Source organism: Scyliorhinus torazame, chromosome 12, assembly GCF_047496885.1.
Source record: "Scyliorhinus torazame isolate Kashiwa2021f chromosome 12, sScyTor2.1, whole genome shotgun sequence".
NCBI classification, from domain to species: Eukaryota; Metazoa; Chordata; class Chondrichthyes; order Carcharhiniformes; family Scyliorhinidae; genus Scyliorhinus; species Scyliorhinus torazame.
In genome coordinates this window covers 105,167,235-105,193,096 of record NC_092718.1, presented here as the reverse complement: position 1 = coordinate 105,193,096, position 25,862 = coordinate 105,167,235, and the positions used below count along the sequence as shown (strand labels likewise).

General features: G+C 51.9%; 1 protein-coding gene across 2 annotated transcripts in view; it reads right to left on the bottom strand.

Moving 5' to 3' along the window:
- Positions 1-25,862, bottom strand: part of cd79a (CD79a molecule, immunoglobulin-associated alpha) — a 46,352-nt gene that overhangs the window by 19,472 nt on the left and 1,018 nt on the right. The gene's annotated exons all lie outside the window — the stretch shown is intronic.

The following is a 25,862-nucleotide window of genomic DNA, read 5'->3' as shown; positions in this document are numbered from 1 at the left end:
CCCAGAGGAGCCAACCTCCACATTGCTGGGGGAGGTGCTGACGGCAGAGAGACTGGAGAAGGGGGTAGTGTCGGCGGTTTACAGAGCTATTTTGGGGGAGGAGAAGGCACCGCTGGAAGGGATCAAAGCAAAGTGGGAGGGAGAGTTGGGAGAGGGTATGGAGGAGGGGTTCTGGTGTGAGGTGCTCCGCAGGGTGAACGCCTCCACCTCGTGCGCGAGGTTGAGACTGATACAGCTGAAGGTGGTATATAGAACGCACCTCACAAGGGCGAGGATGAGCCGGCTCTTTGAGGGGGTAGAAGATGTGTGTGAACGTTGCGGGGATGGGGCCCCGCAAACCACTTTCATATGTTTTGTTCCTGTCTAAAGCTGGAGAATTACTGGAAGGAGATGTTTCAGGTAATCTCTAAAGTGGTGCACATAAAACTGGATCCAGGCCCTCGGGAGGCCATATTCGGGCTATTGGGCCAGCCGGGGTTGGAAACGGGTGCGGAGGCAGATGTTGTTGCCTTCGCCTCGTTGATCGCCTGAAGGCGGATCCTGTTGGGATGGAAATCAAGCTTTCCAGCCTGTACCCTGGCGTGGCGGGGGGAACTGCTGGAATTCTTAACTCTCGAGAAGGTTAAGTTTGAACTGAGGGGAAGGATGGAAAGTTTCTACAATTCATGGGTGTTATTCATAATGCACTTTCAAGAATTGGATTACATCGAACATTAGTGGGGGACGCGGTTGGGAGGGTTGGGGGGAGGGGGACTTCATGTGTTAATGGTGACTATGCGTGTTCCCTGATTCCTTCCTGTTTTTTGCTTATGTTAACATACGGCCCACAACTAGACGCAAGCATTCTCGATAAATAGAACTGTAGCGACATGTATGACCGACTGGTAGAAAGGGCCGACACCGTTCTGGACGCAACAAGAAAGAAATGGGAGGAAGACCTGGGGATTAAAATAGGGTGGGGACTCTGGAGCGGAGCATTGCATTGGGTCAACTCTGCCTCCACGTGCGCAAGGCTCAGCCTGACGCAACTAAAAGTGGTACATAGAGCCCACTGAACAAGAACCCGTATGAGTAGGTTCTTCCCAGAGGTGGAGGACAGATGTGAACCAAACCAACCACGCCCACATGTTCTGGTCTTGCCCCAGACTATTTTTTAAATAAATGTTTTATTAAAGTTTTTCCAAAGAGCGTTTTTACATAACAAAAATAGAAATACAGATAATAAGTAAATCACAATCAACATATCCCAAAGCTTACAGTGAAACTACTTACACAACAGAAAAGTTTTTCCCTTTTTTTAAAAACAGAACAAGGTGGGTTTCGTCTCCATGCCCAACTCACATTATATCAACAGTACCCCCACCTGAACCCCCCCCCCCCCCACCTCCCCTCCATGATGCTGCTGCTGCTGACACTTACTGCTCCCCTAGAAAGTCAAGGAAAGGTTGCCACCGCCGGGAGAACCCCATCAAGGACCCTCTCAAGGCGAACTTTATTCGCTCCACGCTGAGGAACCCCGCCATATCGCTAACCCAGGTCTCCACACCGAGGGTTTTGTGTCCCTCCACATTAGCAAGATCCGTTTCCGGGCTACCAGGGAGGCAAAGGCCAGTACCTCGGCCTCTTTCGCTTCCTGCACTCCCGGATCCTCCGACACCCCAAATATCACTACTGTTGGACTCGCCTTCACCCGAGTGACCAAAATCCTAGATATCACCCTCGCAAACCCCTACCAGAATTCTTTAAGCGCCGGGCATGCCCAAAACATATGGGCATGGTTCACCGGACTCCCTGCACATCTCGGGCACCTGTCCTCCACCCCAAAAAACTTACTAATTCTTGCAACCATTATATGCGCCCGATGCACCACCTTAAACTGAATTAAACTGAGCCTGGCACATGATGAGGAGGAGTTCACCCTGCCCAGGGCGTCGGCCCACAGGCCCACATCCAGCTCCTCACCCAGCTCCTCCTCCCACTTGCCCTTCAACTCCTCCACTGAGGCTTCCTCCACCTCCTGCAGCTCCTGATATATGTCCGACACCTTCCCCTCCCCTACCCAGATGTCAGACACCACCCTGTCCTGGATCCTACGCAGGGGCAGCAGCGGAAATGTCCCCACCTGTTTTCTAAGAAAGTCCTGAACCTGGAGGTACCTGAACGTAGGCCGAAACTCTCCTCCAGCGCCTGCATGCTAGGGAAAGTCCCGTCTATAAACAGGTCCCCCATCCTCCTAATACCTACCTTATACCAGCCTTGGTATTGTTGCTAACTTTCCGGTTGGTTCAATTGCTCTGTTTTATTACCTTTGCTCTCGAGTCGCTAGGTATCTTTATGATACCGCCACGAGGTTCAAGTCCAAGTAATGATCAATAACTCAATGCACCGATTAGTAAGGTTCAAATCAAAGCACATTTATTATACACAGTATTCGCTACTCATGCACAAATTCTGCGTCTAAGCTACTTCTACAACTAACAGGCCTATGCTTAACTTCGGACTGGCCCACCAGGTCAGGGGAACAAATGGTCTTTCGTTCGGGTTCTGAGTCTGCGGGATTCGAAGTTGGTACGGATTGGTAGCTAGGAGCGCCTATCTCGTAGCGAGCGTTGAATTAAGACTTACTTCTTTTGGTGGTCACTGCACCGGTCACGGTCAAGGTTGGTTCGCGTTGCTGGGTGACCCGGGCAGGACGAAGAGACAAAGAGAGCGATTTGAACTTGGGGCTTAACTCTTATAGTCCCCAGGGGCTTCCCACCTTTCGGGGCCAACCCTGTACCTGGTTCTAGGTGATTGGACTTTGTTCCAATCGCTTGGTTCGATTTCTCCAATACTGGAGCAGTTCCCTGATCGATGGGCGGTCTTGAGGTGTCCGTTAACCTCTTTTGTGTTGGCTCCTGCTAGCGCCGGGGAGTCTGGCTTAGTTTTGAGTGTCCCAAATGTTGCCATTATTCCCGGGGATTGCTCATAGGTATGTAGATGGCTGCTACATTGTTATGCTGATGGTCGCTGGTATCGATGTTGTCTGGCCTTTTGCAGAGTTAAATACATAACAAACCCGCACCTGCTGGTTTCTGTCTGTGTTGGCTGACTGTCCCATCAGCCTTTGCCGTTCACCATTTTAAATCGGGAGCTGGCCAATTTAGGTGGCTACACACCCTCCTTGTGATCCTACCGCGAAGCGTGAAGGATCACATAACTATATTGTTTTCATTCCCTGACCCGGTGGGCACTTCTTTCATGGCCTCTACACTAACCATAACTATGCAAACATTTTTTAACTGACAATTCTAAGGGGCGCTATGTCAAACAGGGACATGCATTACAAAACAAAAAAATGGGAACCTCTAACTATCCTTAATACACTACACTCATTTAACCATTTCATCACTCTAACTTCCTCAACCATACAAACAAAATCATAGCAGTTTATACACATGTTTCCTGGCTTGACAGTCAAGCTCAGGATCGTACAATTGCCCATGAATATTTCTTTATTCACAACAAAAAACGCAAACGAATGCTCTTTATTATAGATCGCGGGGGTCGGGGGGTCTGGTCGTATCCGAAAATAGGGGATCTGATCCTATATACCGGGGTGCGAGCGCGGTAGGCTCTCCTTCTCCATTTTCTCAGACGCATAGTCTGCACGATGCAGCAGAGTATCGCCAATACCAGTAAGGATTCTATTACACAGGACAGGGAGTACCACGTTATAAACCTGGCACACCAAGATGGTGTGGTGTTGCTGGTGACGGGGCTCTGGGTACTGTGGGAAAGTGAATCATTAACGGCTGGGGGGCTTGAGGTCATGGGGTTCGCGGTCACGCGCAACCAAATGTCCATTATAACGATGAACAATCCGAAGGAAGTCCTCATGGTTCTTCTTTCCCTTCCCTTCTCTTCTCTTCTCCGGTCCTGGAGCTTCTGGAGTTCTGTGTAAACAAGCATAGTGTCTGTTACTATCTTGGTTTAATATCTGGTATGATAGCCTGTCTGTCCTTTAGTGCCAATTACTCCCTTTATAATTGGTCACTATGTGTGACTCCCTCATTTATTTTTTCAAAAACTGAATTTTAGGACAAGACACACTTTCAAATAATGAACCAGTGCGAGCCGTCTCGCAGACTGTGCGATCTACCATCCAAATGTTTCAGGATGTAAATAGCATGTGGTTGTCAACCTAAGGGTTACCTGAAACAAAACAATACTTTTTTAACTAAAACTTTCCAAAATGAGGTATGTATGGGCCGCGACGGGTAAGAGTTGGATGGAGTCCCCGGGTAGGACGGCGACCAATGCCGTGTGTCCCCTACCTGAGCGTAGCTGACCAGAGGGGGGTTCCCAGGCAGGGTGGGTCCCAAGCCGTTTCTCCACTGCCTGAGCAACCGACAAGAATGGGCAAGAAATGTAGTCATCGTGGGGGATTGTCGTATTGGTTCTTCCCTCGAACCAGAAGGGCAGTTACGAACGGGCGTCTGGTATCTGTCGACAGACGAGTTCCGCTGAACTGGCGTCTGGGACTTTAACAAGTCTCTGCAGACAAACTAGTTCCTCTGAACTAGTGTCTGGCCAATAGCGAGTCTCTGTGGGCAAGTCCTCAGAGGTTCCGGCCGAAAAGACGTGGGGCCGTGGAAAAAAAATTTCCGGTCTGACATACAACATTTAACAAACAGTACAAACAACATAAAACATGCTCCAGGTTCCATCAGAAAGGACACAGTTTCTCCCAAGCGGTTCCTTTAAAACATCATCTGGACACCTCAGTTATCGGTTGCGAACAGGGTCGCAAAGGGGTTCTCATTTTGGGAGCCAGACTCAAGGTCGTCATCTTCTCCCGGATGTCAAACTCTCGAGTGTATCAGGGCTGATAGGGCTGCATGGTGTGATTTTGGATCGCTCTCGTCGTTCCGGACGAGTCTGAACAAATTGTCTCTGTGCCAATAGGTGGTGTCTAGTTGTGTGGGGACGGAATCGGGGTCGTCATGGTAGGTCGGTGGTGGGGTTTGTTTAGGAACATGATCATGAAGGGATCACTCGAATCGTGGTCAGATTCGCTGGGTGTGGGCCCTGTTGCATGGGGATAGTAGGGAGGCGTGCTGTGGCTATCGTCCGAATCACAGTCGCTGTCGCTGCTGCTGCAGTCTGTGGGCGTTCCGGGGCAGAGTGTATATTTCGGGGGTGGAGTTGAGGTCGAGTCCGTGGCTGGGCTGGACGTGTTGGGGGAGGGTAGGGTTACGTTGGCTGTGGGCGGGGCGTGGTGTGCTGCGTCGAGCATGATGTGGTGTGTGTGGTTAGACTGTGTTCCATATGCCTTCAGCTGGTTGATATGGAACCACGCAGCCTTACCGTTGGGATACTTTATCTTGTAAACGGAAGGGCTTACTTTGTCCGCAATGGAGTACGGACCCGAGTACTTTGGTGACAGGAATGTGCTGGGGTTGTATACGGAGAGCATGACTTGCTGTCCTACACTGAACTCAGTCGCATGCACTGTATTATCGAAACAAGCCTTGCTCTGTTTCTTTCTTGTGCCCAATTTCACTGCGGCTGCTAGCTGAGCCGTTTTAACATTCTCCACTAACTGCTCTACTGCTTTCTCGTGTGTGCGGGCCAACACTTCGGGGCTGGTCAAGTCTAAACCTAATAAAAATTCTGTGCCTTTCATGGGGCGTCTGGTCATGAGAGTGTGTGGGGTGTAACCTGTGGAAGTTGAAACTGTATTTCGCAAAAACATCAGCGCAAAAGGGAGGACTGAGTCCCAAACGGTGTTGTTTTGCTGGACCATTTTTCTGAGGGTGGATTTTAGTGTCCGATTCATGCGCTCCACGATACCACTCGACTGTGGGTGGTATGCTATGTGGAATTTTTGGGTGATGCCAAATATCGTGAGGACGATCTGCATGACACATCCCGTAAAATGGGAACCTTGGTCAGATTCAATGCTGCGGGGGAGTCCCCATCTTGTAAAGATGTGGTGGGTCAAAATCTTGGCTGTGGTCTTTGCCGTGTTAGTTCTGGATGGGAATGCTTCACCCATTTTGTAAACGTGTCTATCACCACGAGTACATATTTATAACCATTCCTGCAAGGGGGCAATGGTCCTATAAAATCAATCTGGAGGTTAGTCCGGGGCCATTAACGGGACGGGTGTGAATAAGCTCAGCCTTTTTGGCATATCTGCACAGATAAGACAATTCTCGATGTGGTGATTTATATCGTCCTTTAAATTCAGCCACCAACAAAGCTGCTTGAGGTGGGCTGTAGTGGGATCGATTCCCTGATGTCCATGACCATCATGGAACAAACAAATCAGTTGATTCCTGTCCTGTTCAGGTACCACATAAAGGGTGTCTTTTAACACCGCACCGTCATGTGTGGTCAGAGCATTTTTAAATCTCTCGTAGGGTGCTGGATACTTTCCTTTTAAAATCTCCCTGAGATTGCTGCCCTGCTTCTGGGCCTGCACTAGATCCTCGATCTTAGTCTGTGTGACCTGAACTGCATTCACTGGTGCGCTTTTGGGGGGTGTCCAAAAATATCCATGCCTGGAACCTGCCTTAGCCAGTGCGTCGGCTTTTACATTTCCAGAGGGGGAGGAACGATGGTGACTTCGAACTTTGACTATCCCAAAATAGTTCTGTGCTCTCTCTAAAAATCTGTTCTGTGCTCTCTCTAAAATGTGATGGAGTAATGAGGCTGAGGGGAGGGGTTTTCTGTCTGCGGAAACAAATCCTCTTGCTTTCCACAGGGGCAGGAATTCCGTGAGGCTGTTGCAGACATAGAGGCTGTCCGAGTATCTGTCTGCTGGGCTGGGGAAGGAATCTGGGTGGTCCACTATATACACGATGGCCACAAGCTCTGCCGCCAGCGCGCCTAAGTGTCCTGGAAGTTTTATTGCTATTTCTTCTAGGGCGCGTCCCTGTGCGTCCTTGACATAAATACCGCATCCTGTTATGCGCTTCCCATCCAAGACTGTGGAAGATCCACCCACATAGATCTTTATGGGTTCGCACGTGTCCGTGTGTGGGGGGGCTCTGAGTTGAACTACCTATCTTTCTGGGGGGGGGTTTAGCGATAAAGGGGCCTGTGTCGTGGTGTGGAGAGATAATTTCACATTCATGGGGGGTTCCGGGGTACTGTAGGTTGTCGGCTAAAAAAGTGTGGGTCTTTGTCCGTTTCACAGTGATGTCCCGTCCCTGCAAAAGAAGGGTCCATCTAGCTGCTCTTATTTGACTAACTACCGTCCTTGAGTCGTCCGTCCAGTAAAAGTTGGGTGAGGGTGTGTTCTGTGAGGATTGTGATGGGGTTCAGTCCAGTAATGTACGAAAAATACTGAAGTGCCCAAAATACTGCGAGCAGGTGCCTCTCACAGGCTGAAAATCCCTGCTCCACAGCATCTAAAACTCTGGAGGCGTAAGCTACGGGCCTTAACTGTTCGTGCCGTTCCTGGAGGAGCACGGCTGGAAGGGTGCGGTCTGTGGTCGCTACCTCTATGGCGTAAGGGGAAAGCGGGTCTGGAACTTGTAGTGCGGGGGCGGCTATGAGTGCCTGTTTTAAAGAGTCCACAGCATCCGTATGCTGCGGAAGCCATTCCCAGGGGGCTCCTTTCTTTCGGAGGTCTGAGAGGGGTGCTGCCTTGCTGGTGAAACCTTCAATGTGGTTTCGGCAGTAGCCAACCAGTCCTAAAAACGACCGGAGGGCTGAAATGTTCTGGGGAAGGGGCAATTTAGCGATCGAGTCAATTCTTTTATGCTCGATCTCGCGTTTACCATGTGTGATAATTGTTCCCATATATATCACCTTTTCTTCCAAAATCTGGGCCTTTTTGGGGTTGACTTTACAACTGATTGAGTGTAAGAGTTCCAGGAGTTTGGGCAGAAGCTCGATGTGCTCTTCCTTGGTGTCTGTCTGCAGTAGTAGGTCGTCTACGTACTGGACCAGACAGTCGGGGCGAGAGAATTTGGCTAAGCCATTTGCCAGCTGTCGGTGGAAAATGGAGGGGGAGTTGTGGAATCCTTGTGGCAGGCATGTCCACGTGTACTGCTGTGCTTTAAAGGTGAAGGCAAATTTGTACTGGCACGCCTTTGCCAATGGAATGGACCAGAATCCATTACTGACATCCAAAACCGTAAAGAATCGGGAATTGAGTCCCTGCTTGAGCATGGCCTCGGGACTTGTGGCTACTGTGGGGGCTGCTGCGGGGGTGATTTTGTTGAGTTGGTCGCGAATACTGCCCTGTTCTTTTGCAGAACTACCTGTGGTAGTATGTATTGGGGGTCATGTGGGACTGGAAGCCCTAATGTCATTGGCTGACAGATCCCGGGTCCTGGTTGGCCGTTGACCTCAAGCTCCGCCCTGAAGGCGGAGTATAAGAAGCCGGAGTCTTCCCCCGCAGGCCAGTTTACTATCGAGCTGCGGGGGAACAGACACGCTTAATAAAGCCTCATCGACTTCACTCTATTCGTCTCATGGAGTCTTTGTGCGCTACAATTTATTAAGCGTGCCTAAAAAAAAAAGGACTATGGAGCTCAGGATCATTCCGGAATGCCTGAGGATCAGCCCCCACGCAGTGAACGCGGCAGCAGCCTTCAAGCACTGGCAGACTTGCTTCGAGGCCTACCTCAGAACGACCACCGGCCGAGTCTCAGAAGACCAAAAACTGCAGGTCCTGCACTCGAGGGTGAGCACGGAGATTTTCTCCCTCATCGAAGACTCGGACAATTTCCAGACGGCGTTCGCAGCACTGAAAAGTCTCTACGTTCGCCCAGTTAACCAAATCTACGCTCGCTACCAGCTCGCGACGAGACGGCAAGCTCCCGGAGAATCGATGGACGAGTTCTACGCCGCGCTGCTGATTTTGGGACGAGCCTGCAGCTGCCCGTCGGTGAACGCAAACGAACACACGGACATGTTAATGCGCGATGCTTTTGTGGCAGGTATGCAATCCTCCCAAATCCGCCAAAGACTTCTAGAAAAAGAGTCGCTAGGACTCTCAGAGGCACGGGCCCTAGCAGCCTCCCTAGACGTGGCCGCTCGTAATACCCGCGCCTACGGCCCCGACCGCGCGGCAACCCATTGGGCCCCGTACGTACCCGTCGCGGCAAACCCCCTACCCCCCCCCCCCCCCACAGGCTTGCGCGGTCCAATCGCCGAGTCGCACCGGGGGCACCCGCTGTTATTTCTGCGGCCAGGCGAAACACCCCCGGCAGCGCTGCCCGGCCCGCGCAGCTATCTGCAAAAGCTGCGGGAAAAAGGGCCATTATGCGGTTGTGTGCCGGTCCCGCGAGGTCGCCGCTGTCCCGGGAGCACAGGGAGCCCTGCAAGCAGTTTACGCGCCCCAACCCCCCCAGCACGCCATGTACGACCCGCGGGCGCAGCCGCTCTGGGTCCCAACCACCGCGGTCCCGGGAGAACTGGGTGCTCTGCACGCCACCTACGCTCCCCAACCCCCCTCCCCGCAGCCCATGTATGACCCGCCGCCGGCGCTACCGCTTTGGGTCCCGGCCAACACTCTCCACGGAGAGGAGGCAGTTTTCAGCGTCCCTAACGCCCCCCTAACACCCACCCCGCGCCCCACGCCTGACCCGCCGGCGCCACCTACTTGGGCCCCGACCACCGCTGTCCCCGGTGAGGGAGCTCCGCACGGTCCTAGCGCTCGCGGCCCCACGCCTGACCCGCCGGCGCCGCCGATTTGGGCCCCGACAACCGCTGTCCCCGGTGAGGGAGCTCCGCGCGATCCTAGCGCTCCCCAGCCCCCGCAGCACACCATGTGCGACCCGCAGACGCCGCCATTTTGGGTCCCGGCCACGGCGAGGGGAGGAGGGGCGCCGATGTGCGACCCGCAGACGCCGCCATTTTGGGTCCCGGCCACCACGAGGGGAGGAGGGGCGCCGCCATCTTGGACCGCCCCAGACCTGTACGATGCGTGGGGGCGGCCATTTTGTCCACCCCTGCCGCCATCTTGTGACCCCCCAGCCACGTGCGATGTATGGGGGCGGCCATTTTGTTCATCCCCGACACCATCTTGGACGGCAACAACGGACCCCACTCCACTACTACAACCACGGCTCGCTTCGATTACGCTCGATCAAGCTCGGCCCCGGACACTCCAGACGACGACGACAATGGTACTAATAAACGGCCACGAGACGCCATGCCTAGTCGACTCCGGGAGCACGGAAAGCTTTATACACCCGACACGGTAAGACGCTGTTCCTTAACCACCTATCCCAGCCCACAAAAGATTTGCCTAGCTGCAGGATCCCACTCCGTACAGATCCAGGGATTCTGCATAGTTACCCTAACGGTGCAGGGGAGGGAGTTCAAAAACTACAAACTAAACGTCCTTCCCCAACTCTGTGCCCCCACCTTGCTGGGATTAGATTTCCAATGCAATCTACAGAGCCTTACGTTCAAATTCGGCAGCCCCATACCCCCACTCACTATCTGCGGCCTCGCTACCCTCAAGGTGCAACCCCCATCCTTGTTTGCGAACCTCACCCCGGATTGCAAACACGTCGCCACTAGGAGCAGACGGTACAGCGCCCAGGTACCGGACCTTCATTCGGTCCGAAGTCCAGCGGCTACTAAAGGAGGGCATAATCCAGGCCAGCAATAGTCCCTGGAGAGCGCAGATGGTAGTAGTGAAGACAGGGGAGAAACAAAGGATGGTCATTGACTATAGCCAGACCATCAACAGGTACACACAACTAGACACGTACCCTCTCCCCCGCATATCCGACATGGTCAATCGATTTGCCCAATATAAAGTCTTCTCCACCGTGGACCTCAAGTCCGCCTACCATCAGCTCCCCATCCGCCCAAGTGACCGCAAGTACACAGCCTTCGAGGCAGACGGGCGATTATACCATTTCCTACGGGTCCCTTTTGGCGTCACAAACGGGGTCTCGGTCTTCCAACGGGAGATGGACCGAATGGTTGATCAACATGGGTTGCGGGCCACGTTCCCGTATCTCGACAATGTAACCATCTGCGGCCACGATCAGCAGGACCACGACGCCAACCTCCAAAAATTCCTCCAGACCGCCAAAGCCTTGAACCTCACGTACAACGAGGACAAGTGCGTTTTTAGCACCGACCGGCTAGCCATTCTGGGCTACGTAGTGCGCAATGGGATAATAGGCCCCGACCCCGAACGTATGCGCGCACTCATGGAATTTCCCCTCCCGCACTGCCCAAAAGCCCTGAAACGCTGCTTGGGGTTCTTTTCATACTGCGCCCAGTGGGTCCCCCAGTACGCAGACAAGGCCCGCCCCCTAATACAGACCACGACCTTCCCTCTGTCGACAGAGGCTTGCCAGGCCTTCAGCCGCATCAAAGCGGATATCGCAAAGGCCACAATTCACGCCATCGACGAGTCCCTCCCCTTCCAGGTCGAGAGCGACGCCTCCGACGTAGCTCTAGCGGCCACCCTTAACCAAGCGGGCAGACCCGTGGCCTTTTTCTCCCGGACCCTCCACGCCTCAGAAATCCGCCACTCTTCAGTAGAAAAGGAAGCCCAAGCCATAGTGGAAGCTGTGCGACATTGGAGGCATTACCTGGCCGGCAGGAGATTCACTCTCCTCACGGACCAACGGTCGGTAGCCTTCATGTTCGATAATGCACAGCGGGGCAAAATCAAAAACGACAAAATCTTAAGGTGGAGGATCGAGCTCTCCACCTTCAACTATGAGATTTTGTATCGTCCCGGAAAGCTGAACGAGCCGTCCGATGCCCTATCCCACGGCACATGTGCCAACGCACAAATTAACTGCCTCCAAACCCTCCACGAGGACCTCTGCCACCCGGGGGTCACTCGGTTTTACCACTTCATCAAGTCCCGCAATCTCCCATACTCTTTAGAGGAGGTCCATACAGTCACAAGGGACTGCCACATCTGCGCGGAATGCAAGCCGCATTTTTTCAGGCCAAATGGAACGCACCTGATTAAGGCTTCCCGCCCCTTTGAACGCCTCAGTCTCGATTTCAAAGGGCCCCTCCCCTCCACCGACCGCAACGCATATTTTCTTAATGTAGTGGACGAATACTCCCGCTTCCCTTTTGCATTCCCTGTTCTGACATGACCGCGGCCACAGTCATTAAAGCCCTGAACAGCATCTTCACACTGTTCGGTTACCCCGCATACGTCCACAGCGACAGGGGGTCCTCTTTCATGAGTGACGAGCTGCGCCAGTTCCTGCTCAGCAAGGGCATAGCCTCAAGCAGGACGACCAGCTACAACCCCCGGGGGAACGGGCAAGTAGAAAGAGAGAACGGCACGGTCTGGAAGGCCGTCCTACTGGCCCTACGGTCCAGGGACCTCCCAGTTTCACGGTGGCAGGAGGTCCTCCCGGACGCTCTCCATTCCATCCGGTCGTTATTATGTACGAGCACTAATCAAACGCCACATGAGCGTCTCCTTGTCTTCCCTAGGAGGTCCTCCTCTGAACGTCGCTGCCGACCTGGCTGGCGGCCCCAGGACCCATCCTGCTCTGAAAGCATGTGCGGGCACATAAGGCGGATCCGTTGGTCAAAAGGGTTCACCTCCTCCACGCGAACCCACAGTACGCCTGCGTGGAGTACCCCGACGGCCGACAGGACACGGTCTCCCTGCGGGATCTGGCGCCCGCCGGCAACACGCACACCCCCCCGACACCATCAACCCAACCCCCCCCTTTCTGCCACTGCCGCACCCCGCGACCGCCCCCTTCCCAGGAGGATCGGTTCCCCTCCCCTCAGCTCCGACCAAGAATCAAGCCCAAGCTGAAACCGTACGGCTCCTGGAGGCGACAACACTGGTACAAGCACCACCACCACCGCCGGGGCCGAGGCGATCGACACGGACGACCAGACCGCCCGACCGACGCGTGGCGTCAATGTAAAACAAATATGGACAGTTCACAAGAACATTTTGCTTTTCTTCCTATACCCTCTGTCAATAGTTGCAACAGGACAAAATTGTCCAATACTGTATTGCCATGTGAATGTTTTGTCCTCCCAGGACCAGCCCTGTAAACCCTTACCACCATACGAAGCATCACCCCGCCGGGTTCATTTTTGACAAGGGGTGAATGTGGTAGTATGTATTGGGGGTCATGTGGGACTGGAAGCCCTAATGTCATTGACTGACAGATCCCGGGTCCTGGTTGGCCGTTGACCTCAAGCTCCGCCCTGAAGGCGGAGTATAAGAAGTCGGAGTCTTCCCCCGCAGGCCAGTTTACTATCGAGCTGCGGGGGAACAGACACGCTTAATAAAGCCTCATCGACTTCACTCTATTCGTCTCATGGAGTCTTTGTGCGCTACACTACCCTAACCTGCTTGTCCGTGCTAAGCGTTGTCGGGTTGAACCAAAATTTGCCTACTGCGCTAATTTTGTTCGCATATTCTCCTATGTTGAGCGTTGCGGGGGCTCTTGCAGACTTTGCCATCTTCCAGACACACTGGTTGACTGGATCAAATGATAGATTGTGGGAATTCATCAAGTCTATTCCCAGAATGTGTTCTGCTGTGTGGGGCAGGTCAACTAAGATACGGGGTGCTTGATGGTGATGGTGCCGATTTGAATGGGTGCAGGGGCTGTGATGTGTCCCTGCTGTGAGTGGCCTGTAAAGCAGCTGAGGGTGATGGTGGCTGTAGTGGGCCACGTGTCTTTTTGAAACAGGGCGGAGGAATTTATTGTGGTTCGGGACCCTCCTGTGTCCCATAGAAATTCGATGGGCTGTCCCCCAATTGTCGCTGCAACTACCGGTCGTCCGGACCTATCCCAAAGGGTATCGCAGACCCAACTGGGGAAGCCCGTACACCGTCAGTCCGTTCCGGTCAGATCCGTCTGATCTGAACGGGCGCTAACACTATGAATGGGCTCTGTCTTCTTCTTACTCAGAGTGCCCGTCTGCTGGGCTCCCTGTGGCTTTCGTGGGGCATTGCACTCTCTTGCGAAGTGTCCCAACTGTCGACAGTTGTAACACTCCTGTGACTTGGGTGGGGGGCTGTTCCTTCCTTCATTTACCCATGCGGGGTTGTGGTGTGTTGTCACTGCCTGTATATCTGCGTCGGCCTGCTTTTCCTTGGGATTTTTAACTGCGGGTTTGCTTTGTACAGACTGCTCTCAGGTGCAGGACAATCTTTTTACTACCCACTTCTCGTTATGAGCCTCCTCTGAGGGATCATAATTGGCGCAAGCTTTTTGTCCTGATCTGTGGCATGGGAGATAAGGGTGCGGGTCGATTTGGCCATGTCGTCTGGGGACAAATGGGCGCGGTCTAAGTCTCCAAAGACTGCTGCAAAGTGCATCCACAGGCATCCAGCGAACGCTGTGGGGTGCTCGATTTTCTTTTGCCTGCATTTGTTGAGGCCATCTACGGGGTCACCCCGGTTATACCTGATCGCACCCAGGATCGCGGTATGCATTTCTGCAAGGGTGCCTCCTCCTACATTCTGTGGGTCAGGAAAGGCTGCTGCTACTGAAGGGTCTAAACTTAAAACTGTGAGCTTTACGTGCTCTCGCTCATCCAGGCCATACATGGTCACCTGCTGCTTTACTGTGGCAAAGAAATGGCGGGGGTCTGAGGTGGGGAGGAACGGTGTGATCTTCTTGCACGCGTCCCGTAATTGGGTCACTGTTAAGGGGGTGGTGGATAGAAATTCCATGTCGTCTGCTGTGGCTGTGCGATGGTTGGTTACTGGGTTCATTGGAGCCTGAACTACCTGCTCTGTGGGGGGTTGGGGCGCTTTTCTCTTCTGTGACTTTCCGTGCGCACATGTTCCCTGAACATATCTCTGCGCTGTCTCGTTTAATTCTTCCCAATCAGGGCCGTCTTCCTCTTCTAACTTTGCTCCAAAGGTTTCCTGGAATCCTTTTTGAACTGAAAGCAGAGATTGCAGCTCTGCAATCTGCTTCCGGCACTTTGCGTGGTCTAGTGAGCTTTGTCTTTGCTCCGTGGTGGCAGCATGGAGTGCTCTTAATGCTGCCTTCAGGTCACTACACTGCCTCTGCAATGCCTCTACCTGCTTCTCGGTTTCTTCTCGTACCAGGACTGCACATTGCGTGTCCTGATAGGCCTTTTCATATTGGGACTGGAAGCTGCTTAAGTGCGCCAGACAAGACTCGTGAGCCCTTTTGGCATCCTCCACCTCTCTATCTTTTGCTGCCAACTTCCTCCTTAACTCTAAGTTCGCTTTTTCTACCTCGCTTACATCGACCTTGCTCATTCGATGTATGCCTTCTACTTCTTTCTGGAGCGTCCTAACAACCTCCTCTGTGCCTCGCAACTGTGCCAAGCAGGACACGATTGCCATTGGCTTGCGAGCTTTCCCTAAACTCTTCTTGTGGATCTCGCTCAGGGTCTCCACCAAGTATGTCCTATACTCCCGGGACCTGATTCCTCGTTGTCACAAAATTCACTCCAAAGGGGCCATCCCTTCCCTTTGAGATATTTCCTGATTTCTTCCTCCGATACGGGACACTGTCCTACTCTACTGCTGCTGGTCGCTGCGACCGCAAATTCCTCGGGATTCATGAGGCGTTGCATTGCCTGCACTGCCATCTTTCCTATCTGAATGCTGCTCTTCAAATTTGGGACAGGGGTATTAAGGCGGTGCTGTAAATACTGGTACGGCTTTCGCTACTTTCCGAAATACAAACTCCCGACAGTTTTGTCGCAACAAAAACACTATCAGTTTTACCTTCTCGCCCTGTTAGTTAAGCATGCATACACACACTTCCGAATTATGATTATTGATCAGAACTGCTTGAACGCTTGTGGTTTTCTGTTCCCAATTGGATCTCTAATTCAAATTCTTGGGTTCTCCCGGAGTGGTTATGCCACTTTGAGATCGGGTCCTGTTAGATGTCGCCAAATAATGTTGCTAACTTTTCAGTTGGTTCAATTGCTCTGTTTTATTACCTTTGCCCTCGAGTCGCCAGGTATCTTTATGATACCGCCACAAGGTTCAAGTCCAAGTAATGATCAATAACTCAATACACCGATTCGTAAGATTCAAATCAAAGCACATTTATTATACACAATAATCGCTACTCATGCACAAATTCTACGTCTAAGCTACGTCTACAACTACCAGGCCTATACTTAACTTCGGATTGTCCCACCAGGTCAGGGGAACAAATGGCCTTTTGTTCAGGTTCTGAGTCTGCGGGATTCGAAGTTGGTGCGGATTGGTAGCTAGGAGCGCCTATCTCGTAGCGAGCGTTGAATTAAGACTTACGTTGTTCGGGGGTCACTGCACCGGTCACGGTCAATGTTGGTTCGTGTTGCTGGGTGACCCGGGCAGGACGCAGAGGTGAAGAGAGCAATTTGAACTTGGGGCTCAACTCTTATAGTCCCCAGGGGCTTCCCGCCTTTCGGGGCAGACCCTGTACCTGGTTCTAGGTGATCGGACTTCATTCCAATCGCTTGGTTTGATTTCTCCAATACTGGAGCGGTTCCCTGATCGATAGGGGGTCTTGAGGTGTTCGTTAACCTCTTTTGTGTTGGCTCCTGCTGGCGCCGGGGAGTCTGGCTTAGTTTTGCGTGTCCCAAATGTTGCCATTGTTCCTGGGGATTGCTCATAGGTATGTAGATGGCTGCTACATTGTTATGCTGATGGTCGCTGGTATCGATGTTGTCTGGCCTTTTGTAGAGTTAAATACACAGTAAACCTGCACCTGCTGGTTTCTGCCTGTGTTGGCTGACTTTCCCATCAGCCTTTGCCGTTCACCATTTTAAATCGGGAGCTGGCCAATTTAGGTGGCTACAGTATCCCCCATCCAACCTACCCGGAGCAAATCTGTGGTTATTCCGTATCGGGGTCCACACCGAGGCTCCCTCCTCTCCCCTGTGTCTCCTGCACTGCCCCCAGATCCTCAGTGCCGCCGTCACCACCGGACTAGTGGTGAACGGCAGCGGAGCCGTAACAAGTGCCCCTAGACTGCCCTTAGTGTTGGGTGGAGTTATTGGGTTGTGGGGATAGGGTGGAGGTGTTGACCTTGGGTAGGGTGCTTTTTCCAAGAGCCGGTGCAGACCCGATGGGCCGAATGGCCTCCTTCTGCACTGTAAATTCTATGATCTATGATCTATGATTTGTGGTGCCTCTATACGACGCCGCCTCCAACCGCCCCCACGCTGCCCCCTCCTCCATCATCCATTTCCTGATCATGGCCACATTGGCCGCCCAGTAATAACCGCAGAAGTTCGCCCCCCCTCCGGCTATGCTCCAAGAATACCCTTTTGACCCGCGGGGTTTTATTCGCCCACACAAATCCCGTAACAATCCTATTCACCCGCTTGAAAAAGGACTTGGGGATAAAAATGGGTAGGCACTGAAACACAAAGAGGAACCTGGGGAGAACCGTCATCTTCACAGTCTGCACCCGTCCTGCCAAGGAAAGCGGGAGCATATCCCACTTTTTAAACTCTCCCTCCATCTGCTCCACTAGCCGGGTTAAGTTGAGCCTGTGCAGGGCATCCCAGTTCCTGGCCACTTGTATCCCCAAGTACCGAAAGCTCCTCTCCACTATCCTGAGCGGGAGCTCCCTCAGTCTCTCCTCCTGGCCCCTACCGTGGACCACGAACAGCTCACTCTTCCCCGTGTTCAACTTATACCCCGAGAACCTCCCGAAGTCCCCCAGGATCCGCATGACCTCCCCCATCCCCTCTAACGGGTCCGAAATATACAACAGCAGGTCATCCGCGTAGAGGGAGACCCGGTGTTCCTCCCCCCCCCCCGCGCACCAGTCCCCTCCAATCCCCCGAAGCCCTGAGCGCAATGGCCAACGGCTCGATTGCCAGGGCAAACAGCAACGGGGACAGGGGACTGCCCTGCCTCATCCCCCGGTGCAGCCTGAAATATCCCGACCTTAGCCGGTTTGTGGACACACTCGCTACAGGGGCCTGATACAGCAGCTTGACCCACCCTATAAATCCCTCCCCAAATCCAAACCTGCCTAGCGCCTCCCATAGATACTCCCACTCCACCCTGTCAAAGGCCTTCTCCGCGTCCATCGCAGCCACCACCTCCACCCCACCCCCCCTCCGAGGGCACCATGATAATATTCAGGAGCCTCCTCACATTCGCGTTCAGCTGCCTGCTCTTAACAAAACCCGTCTGGTCCTCCCCAATCACCCCCGGGACACAGTCCTCTATTCTGGTGGCCAGAATTTTTGCCAACAGCTTGGCATCCACGTTCAGGAGCGATATCAGCCTGTAGGACCCACACTGAAGCAGATCCTTCTCCTTCTTCAGGATAAGCGAGATCAATGCCGGCGACATTGTCGGAGGGAGGATCCCTTTCTCCTTTGCCTCATTGAAGGTTCTCATCAGGAGCGGGCTCAGCAGCTCCGAGAACTTCTTATAAAATTCTACATGGAAGCCGTCCAGGCCCGGGGCCTTGCCCGTCTGCATGCCTGCCGGCCCCCTGACTACCTCCTCCAACCCAATCGGGGCCCCCAGTCCCTCCACCCGCTCTGCTTCCACCCTTGGGAACCTCAACCGGTCCATGAACCGCCTCATCCCTTCCCCCTCCCCGGGGAGCTCCGACTCGTATAACCTTCCGTAGAACTCCCTGAAGACTTCATTGACCCTCTCTGGGCTCAGCACCATGTTGCCTTCCCTATCCCGCACTCCCCCAATCTCTCTGGCCGCCTCCCTCCTGCGCAGCTGGTGCGCCAGCATCCTACTCGCCTTCTCCCCATACTCATAAACTGCCCCCTTCGCTTTCCTCAGCTGCGCCTCCACCTTCCCCGTGAAAAGCAGGTCAAACTCCACCTGTAATTTCCGGCGCTCGTTCAACAGCCCCCTCCTATCTACCCTGAGTATCTCTCCCACCGTCTCTCCCTCTCCGCCCTCTCCTTCTTGCCCCAGACTTGCGGGGTACCGGACAGCCTTCTTCGAGGCAATGTCCAAAGTGGTGGGGATGAGGGTGGAGCCATGCCCGAAAGTGGCGGTCTTTGGGGTATCAGACCAGGCAGATCTATTCCTGGGGAGGAGGGCGGACGCCCTTGCCTTTGCCTCCCTGATCGCCCGCCGTAGAATCCTGTTCGGCTGGCGGTCAGCAGCACCAGCCAAAGCTGCAGACTGGCTGTCCGACCTCTCAGAATCTCTCCAAATGGAGAAAATCAAATTCGCTATCCGAGAGTCAGACGACGTCTTTCACAAAACATGGGAGCCATTCACCCAATTGTTTCGGGACCTGCTTGTGGCCAACGAACAAGCAGAAAAATAGCCAGGTAGCCAAGAATCAGGGGAAAGTAGCCGAGGCAGGGGAGGGAGGGATAGACCGGGGGAGCGGGGGGTGGATAGCAGCTACACCTAAGAGAAAAGAAAGGCAAACCACAGGAGAAGGGGAGGGAGGGGGAGGGGATGGGAGAGGGAGGAGACAGGGAATAATAGAGCGGATCCAGTGAGGTGGGGGGGAGGCAAGGGAATGACAGGCGGGAGGAGGGCACGGGAAACAATAACAAACTTGACATCTACAGGAGCAGAGAACAAGGAAAATCCGGGCGAAAGACGGGACGAACGGCTGAAGCGGAGGTGATCGCGAGACGACAACGGCAGCGGAAACCATCCGGGAGAAGCAAGCGACAACACCAACACCAGATCCATTCACGTATCGCCCTCTGTAATTGTTCTGTATTTGTTTCCCCGGCACCCAAATGTATATGTACCCCCCCCCCCAAACAGACGCCTACTTATGTGCTAAAAACAATACTGCCAATTGTACAGAGCTGCTGTTGTTGAGCTAGCACATAATACACTACCAGTTATTTTATTCTCTTTTTTTTTGTTTGTTTGTTTTGTTTTTTGTGCGTGTTCCCTTCGTTTCTATGTACATGTATATATATGTATTCTATTTTGTGTACATAAAGGTAAATATACTTTATTCAAAAACCCAATAAAAGACATTTATTTTTTTTAAATATTGTTGTTTGGGAGTTTGGTGGGAAGATGGGACTGTTGTTGTTGATAAGGGGATTGACAATGTATTCGTTACTGTTTATTGTTTGTTGGTGGGTGTAAATTTTAAAGAAAATGTGAAAAAGGAGGAGAATAAATGTTTTTTTTTTAAATACTAAATAACTCTCGTGGAACTACTGCAAATATTTTTATCTCCCAGCACGATCAACTCCCAACTCTCAGATCACATGGTAATGTGATGAGTTTACAATGCCAACTAGTGGTCGGAGGTCGTGCATAACATTATGTACAAACTTACATTATGCATATCATCACATCCCCTTTCCTTTGTAAAAGAAAATTATTTACAAGCCTGAAATAACTTTTTATATTTTATCATGATATGCATAATCATATACAAGTGACCTTGTACACAGTTCATTATGGACAGCATGGTAGTACAGTGGTTAGCACTGTTGCGTCACAGTGCCAGGGTCCCAGGGTCGATTCACGGCTTGGATCACTGTCTGGGGGGAGTCTGCACTTTCTCCCAGTGTCTGCGTGGTTTCCTCCGGGTGCTCCGGTTTCCTCCCACACGTTCCGAAAGACATGGTGTTTGGTGAATTGGACATTCTGAATTCTCCCTCTGTGTACTCGAACAGTGTGGCGACAAGGGGATTTTCACAGTCACTTTATTGCAGTGTTAATATAAGCCTACTTGTGGCAATAAGGATTATTATTATTATTACACGTTCAGACTTTCAGGTTAATACCATCTTTTGGTTGTTCTCCTGAGAATCGACCGAATTTGTGATCTGGGGCGGGATTCTCCGCAATCGGCACGATGTCCGCCTACCGGCGCCAAAAGCAGCGCGATGCCGGACTGATTCGCTCCGCACCTTGAGGGGCTGAGCCCTCACCTTGAGGGGCTAGGCCCGTGCCAGAGTGATTTCCGCCCCGCCGACTGGCAGGAAAGGACTTTGGTGCCCCGCCAGCTGGCACGGAAATTACTTTGCCGTGCGACGCATGCGCGGGAGCGTCAGCGGCCGCCCACGGCATCCCCGCGCATACGCAGTGGAGGGGGTCTCTTCCGCCTCCGCCATAGTGAAGGCCATGGCGAAGGCGGAAGGAAAAGAATGCCCCCACGGCACAGGCCCGCCCACCGTTCAAAAGGTGGTTCAATCCATGCCGGCTGGCATGGGTTGACAGCGGCGGGACTTCGGCCCATCGCGGAACGGAGAATCGCCGGGGGTGGGCCCGCCGACCGGCACGATTTCCGCCGACCGACGCGGCGCGATTCCCACCCCCGCCGAATCCCTGTTGGCGGAGAATTCGGGACACGGCGGGGGCGGGATTCACGCCAGCCCCCGGTGATTCTCCGACCCGGTGGGGGGTTGGAGAATCGCGCCCCTTGTTTCTTTCTCCAGAAGACAGGTTTTCTTTCTGGGCTTTGAGCAATCACCAACTCTCACCTTTCTTTCAGCCTTTCGAAATGACGCTTTTTCCTTCTCCTTTTCTTCCTGGCTTTAGTGCCATCAACTCTGAAATTGGTATGCTCCACACCCACATCTGCCTGTCCAACCAGAGCATCATTCTTGTTATTGGTCACGGCCAAGGAAGTAGCTGTTCGTATCTTCTGCAATTAAAACTTTTTGGAGCCTTTGCTGGATTGAGGAGTTTTGGCTGATCCATGGTGCTTGCACTCGAACGCTGTGCTATACGCTCATCAACTGATGATGCATCTAATGTCGACATGCCTTTGGACGCGTTTGAAGTTGCAGGCAAGTGTGCGACTTCAGGAATGATCTGTAAACCCTCACATTCTGGTATTTTAGCTCGATCAATGTCCTGTACATCAGACATTACTTCTTCACTTTGTGGTTTAACCTCAATTAGTGTTTCATCCTCATCTGATATAATGATACATGCACATGCTTCGTCTTTTGTTGGAGAACTGCACAAAGATGTATCCATCTGTTCTTCCTGACGGTTCTTTGATGGACTGGTCTTGAGTACTTGAGAACCCACTGCAGGAATGAGTCTGTGGGCATAGGATAATTCATTGTACTTCTCTGGAGCCAATTTCTGAAAAATGGGGATTATTTCTGCTGTTCCCAGTTGGCTGATCACAGTTGAAGTGCTGTCAACTGATTTGTCTGCTGTTACACTCTCATTTTCAGCCTCTGCGCAGTTCAGCTTAGAACCTCCACACTCATCGTTGTCCTGCATAGATTGGATGCTGCTTGCTATCAGCTCGTTACTAATGCCAAATAAACTGAATAAACTTTCATAGTCTTTCTCTTCAGGCTCATCGTCTAATTCTTCCTCTTTTTGCTCTTCCTCCAGCTTGACTTTTCCTTTCATTTCATCTGATAGCTCCTCACTTCATCTCTTTGCCATTTGCATTCATCCTTTGTCGTGGCACTGTCTGGAATGTACAGCCGCTGAACTAGCTCCAGTGCCTCACATTGTCCCGCTCCTGTGGTGGACCCTCGTGCCGTCCACAATGGAAAATGGTATGGTGCAAAGTCTGTTGTGTACCCATGCTTCTAACTCATATGCGCCTAACGTCGAGATTTCGTTACCATTATAATCTCTTAATTGTACTGTTTCGGTAACTATTTTCGGCTGAATTTGCAGCTTTTTTACATCAGACAGGTTGATGAAGGTGACCCTTGCACCAGCTTGGCTTTTATTACTGTGCCATTTATTTCTAAATTATCCATATAATTATCGACCTTCAAGTCACTATTGCTGCAGATTGGTACAAATATACTTCTGTTTGATATACCTTGAGTCTCCTTGTCTTTGCTGGAGATCATGTCGACAAATAAAGTGTTTTCTAGACACACCTCAACAATGGCACTGATACTCTTTGTTCAGGCCTTTTTCTTGTACAACATTGGGTGGCAGAATAGGGTGGAGCTGTGGGCTTACGTCGGGTGCTCTTTCCAAGGGCTGGTGCATACTCGATGGGCCGAATGGCCTCCTTCTGCACTGTACATACTATGATTCCTGCCATTAGAGATGGAACACGTTTTTCCATCAGCAGCGGACTGCGTGGCATATGCCATTTGCCACATCACGGATACAAAATGGAGGATTGGGTCGGCAGCTCAAAATGGCTGGGAGCACATTTCTTATTAGGCTGTGTCACCAAATTAATGGTGTCTGCCACCTTCGTGCCCAAACTACAGAGATTCAGCGTGTCGAGCTGCTTTGCAGCCAGCTCACTAGCATGACATATTTGAATGGCACTTTCAAGTTTCTACTTCATAGTAGCCACTCACATGCTTTATTAGCAGAGAATCCAAAAACTATCTGGTCTCTTATCATTGACAACTGGAGTGTTCTGAAGTTGCACAACTGTGCCTTCAATCGCACGTCAGTGAGGAAGTTATCGAATGCCTCACCCGCGTTCTGGATGCGCGTACGGAATTTATAGCACCCAAAGGTTTCAGGTTTGTTTGGAGAGCAATGCTGATCGAATCTTTTAAGCACTTCTTCAAAGCTTTTGCCGTCAGCCTCGTCTTCAAATGTAAACGTGTTGAAAATTGCGCCTCTCATCAGGCTGTGCCTGCAGACCAAGAGCTGCAACATATAGTTTAAACTGCTGCTTAAACACCCTCCAATCTTTGTCTACATTACCGGTAAACCGAAGCTGTTGAGGTGCCTTGATACCTTCCATTCCAGGCTTTGAAATTTTACCACGCGTTGAGCTCAAGATGCCAGTAGCTTGCAAGATGAGTCACAAAGATTTGTCTCCTTTCTTACCCTGCAGAGTTATCTTCAGTCGTTTGAATTTTCTTGCCCAGAATCTTCAAGTTTCTGGTTAAATCATTACTCTTGGTACCATGTCATGTTCTGTAGAATGGCTAAAGTGAACGATGAACTACAAAACATGTAGTTTATAAAATAATAAATAATTAATTAATAAATAAGTAGTTAATAAATAAAATAAAATAAATTATAAAATAATTTATTATAGGATAAACTTTGTGGTAATATAACGTGGATGAAAATTAACTAACAAACAACTAACACTGCACAACTCTCGTGGAACTACTGCAAATACGTCTATCTCCCACCACAACTAACTCCCAACTCCCAGATCACATGGTGACGTGGTGAGTTTACAATGCCACCTAGTTGTCAGAGGTCATGCATAAGATTATGTACAAACTTACATTATGCATATCATCACAGTCTCCACAAATGGGGACCGGATGGAACGGCACTTGTGGGAGTCTCCAAGGGAATCGGAGACCCCCAGCTGCATGTCCTTTGGGCAGGGTGGTGCCCTATCACTGTTGGTGCCACCTGGTACTCTGGCAGTGCCAGCCTGGCACCTTGGCAGCGCTACCTGGGTGTCAGTCTGGCACTGGCAAGGTACCCAGATGGCATTGCCAGCTGCCATGGGCACTGCCAGGATGCCATGTTGACACTGCCAAAGTGTCAAGCTGGCATTTTTTGCACATGTGCGATTGGGCTGCGGTTGCCCACATGCCAGAGGCAGTAGTAGAGGCGAGTACAATTTTGTCTTTTAAAAAGCATTTAGACAGTCATATGAGAAAGATGGGTATCAAGGGATATGGGCCAAATGCGGGCAATTGGGACTAGCTTAGTGGCGAAAACTGGACAGCGTGGACAAGGTGGACCGAAGGGCCTGTTTCCATGCTGTAAACCTCTATGACTCCATGTATACACACACATAGACACAGTAATGCACAGATTAACACACATACAGTCATCCACACATGCACACACACAGCAATGCAGACAAAAGCAGCAAAACATGGAATGGCCGGTGAGAGGCACAATCTACAAAGTAAGGCCTTTTGTAATTTGTTCCCTTCTCAATCAACAGGTACTGAGGTCAATGAGAAACTCCACTGTGAGCTGCGGGTGAGAAGGACAAACAGACTGCAACATTGCACCTGGCTCTGTGCTGAAAGGTAGAATTCAGACCCCCACATTGGCAGACACTATTATCACTAGCTCCCTGAGGGCAGTCGGAAGTGGCTGAGTTAGATGCCTGTCATGATTCTGAGGCTGATAAAGAAAGACAGCTGCTGTAAAAGAGGACGTGAAACTAAAGTATGAAGGAGATCGGAGCCCCCACCCACCCACCCACCCCCCGCACCCCCCCCCCACCCCCCCCCCCCCCACCCCACCCACCCACCCACACACACACACATACACACGCACACACCAAAACTGGTTAATGTTTTGTCACCTACGGGGAAAAGAACAAAATTCCAAGTCCGGCTGGATGAGCAGTTGCCACATCAAAAATTATTCTAAGTGTGGATGGTTAACCTGTTGCCACCAAAAATAAATCAGTCTGGCTGGATAACCAGTTGTCAGCAAAAATAATTCAGTCAGCTCACATGTTAGCACTGTCACCTCTGAGTTAGAAAGGCAGATTCCAGCCCAACTCCAGTCCCAAAATTCAGGCTAACACTTCTACTACCAGCACTGAGGGAGCACTGCACTGTCAGAGGGTCAGTACTGAAGGAGCGCTGCACTGTCAGAGGGTCAGTACTGAGGGAGTGCTGCACTGTCAGAGGGTCAGTACTGAGGGGCTGCTGCACTGTCAGAGGGTCAGTACTGAGGGAGAGCTGCACTGTCAGGGAGTCAGTACTGAGAGAGCGCTGCACTGTCAGAGGGTCAGTACTGAGGGAGTGCTGCACTGTCAGAGGGCCAGTACTGAGGGAGTGCTGCACTGTCAGAGGGTCAGTACTGAGAGAGCGCTGCACTGTCAGAGGGTCAGTACTGAGGGAGTGCTGCACTGTCAGAGGGCCAGTACTGAGGGAGTGCTGCACTGTCAGAGGGTCAGTACTGAGGGAGTGCTGCACTGTCAGAGGGTCAGTACTGAGGGAGTGCTGCACTGTCAGAGCGTCAGTATTGAGGGAGTGCTGCACTGTCAGAGGGTCAGGACTGAGGGAGTGCTGCACTGTCAGAGGGC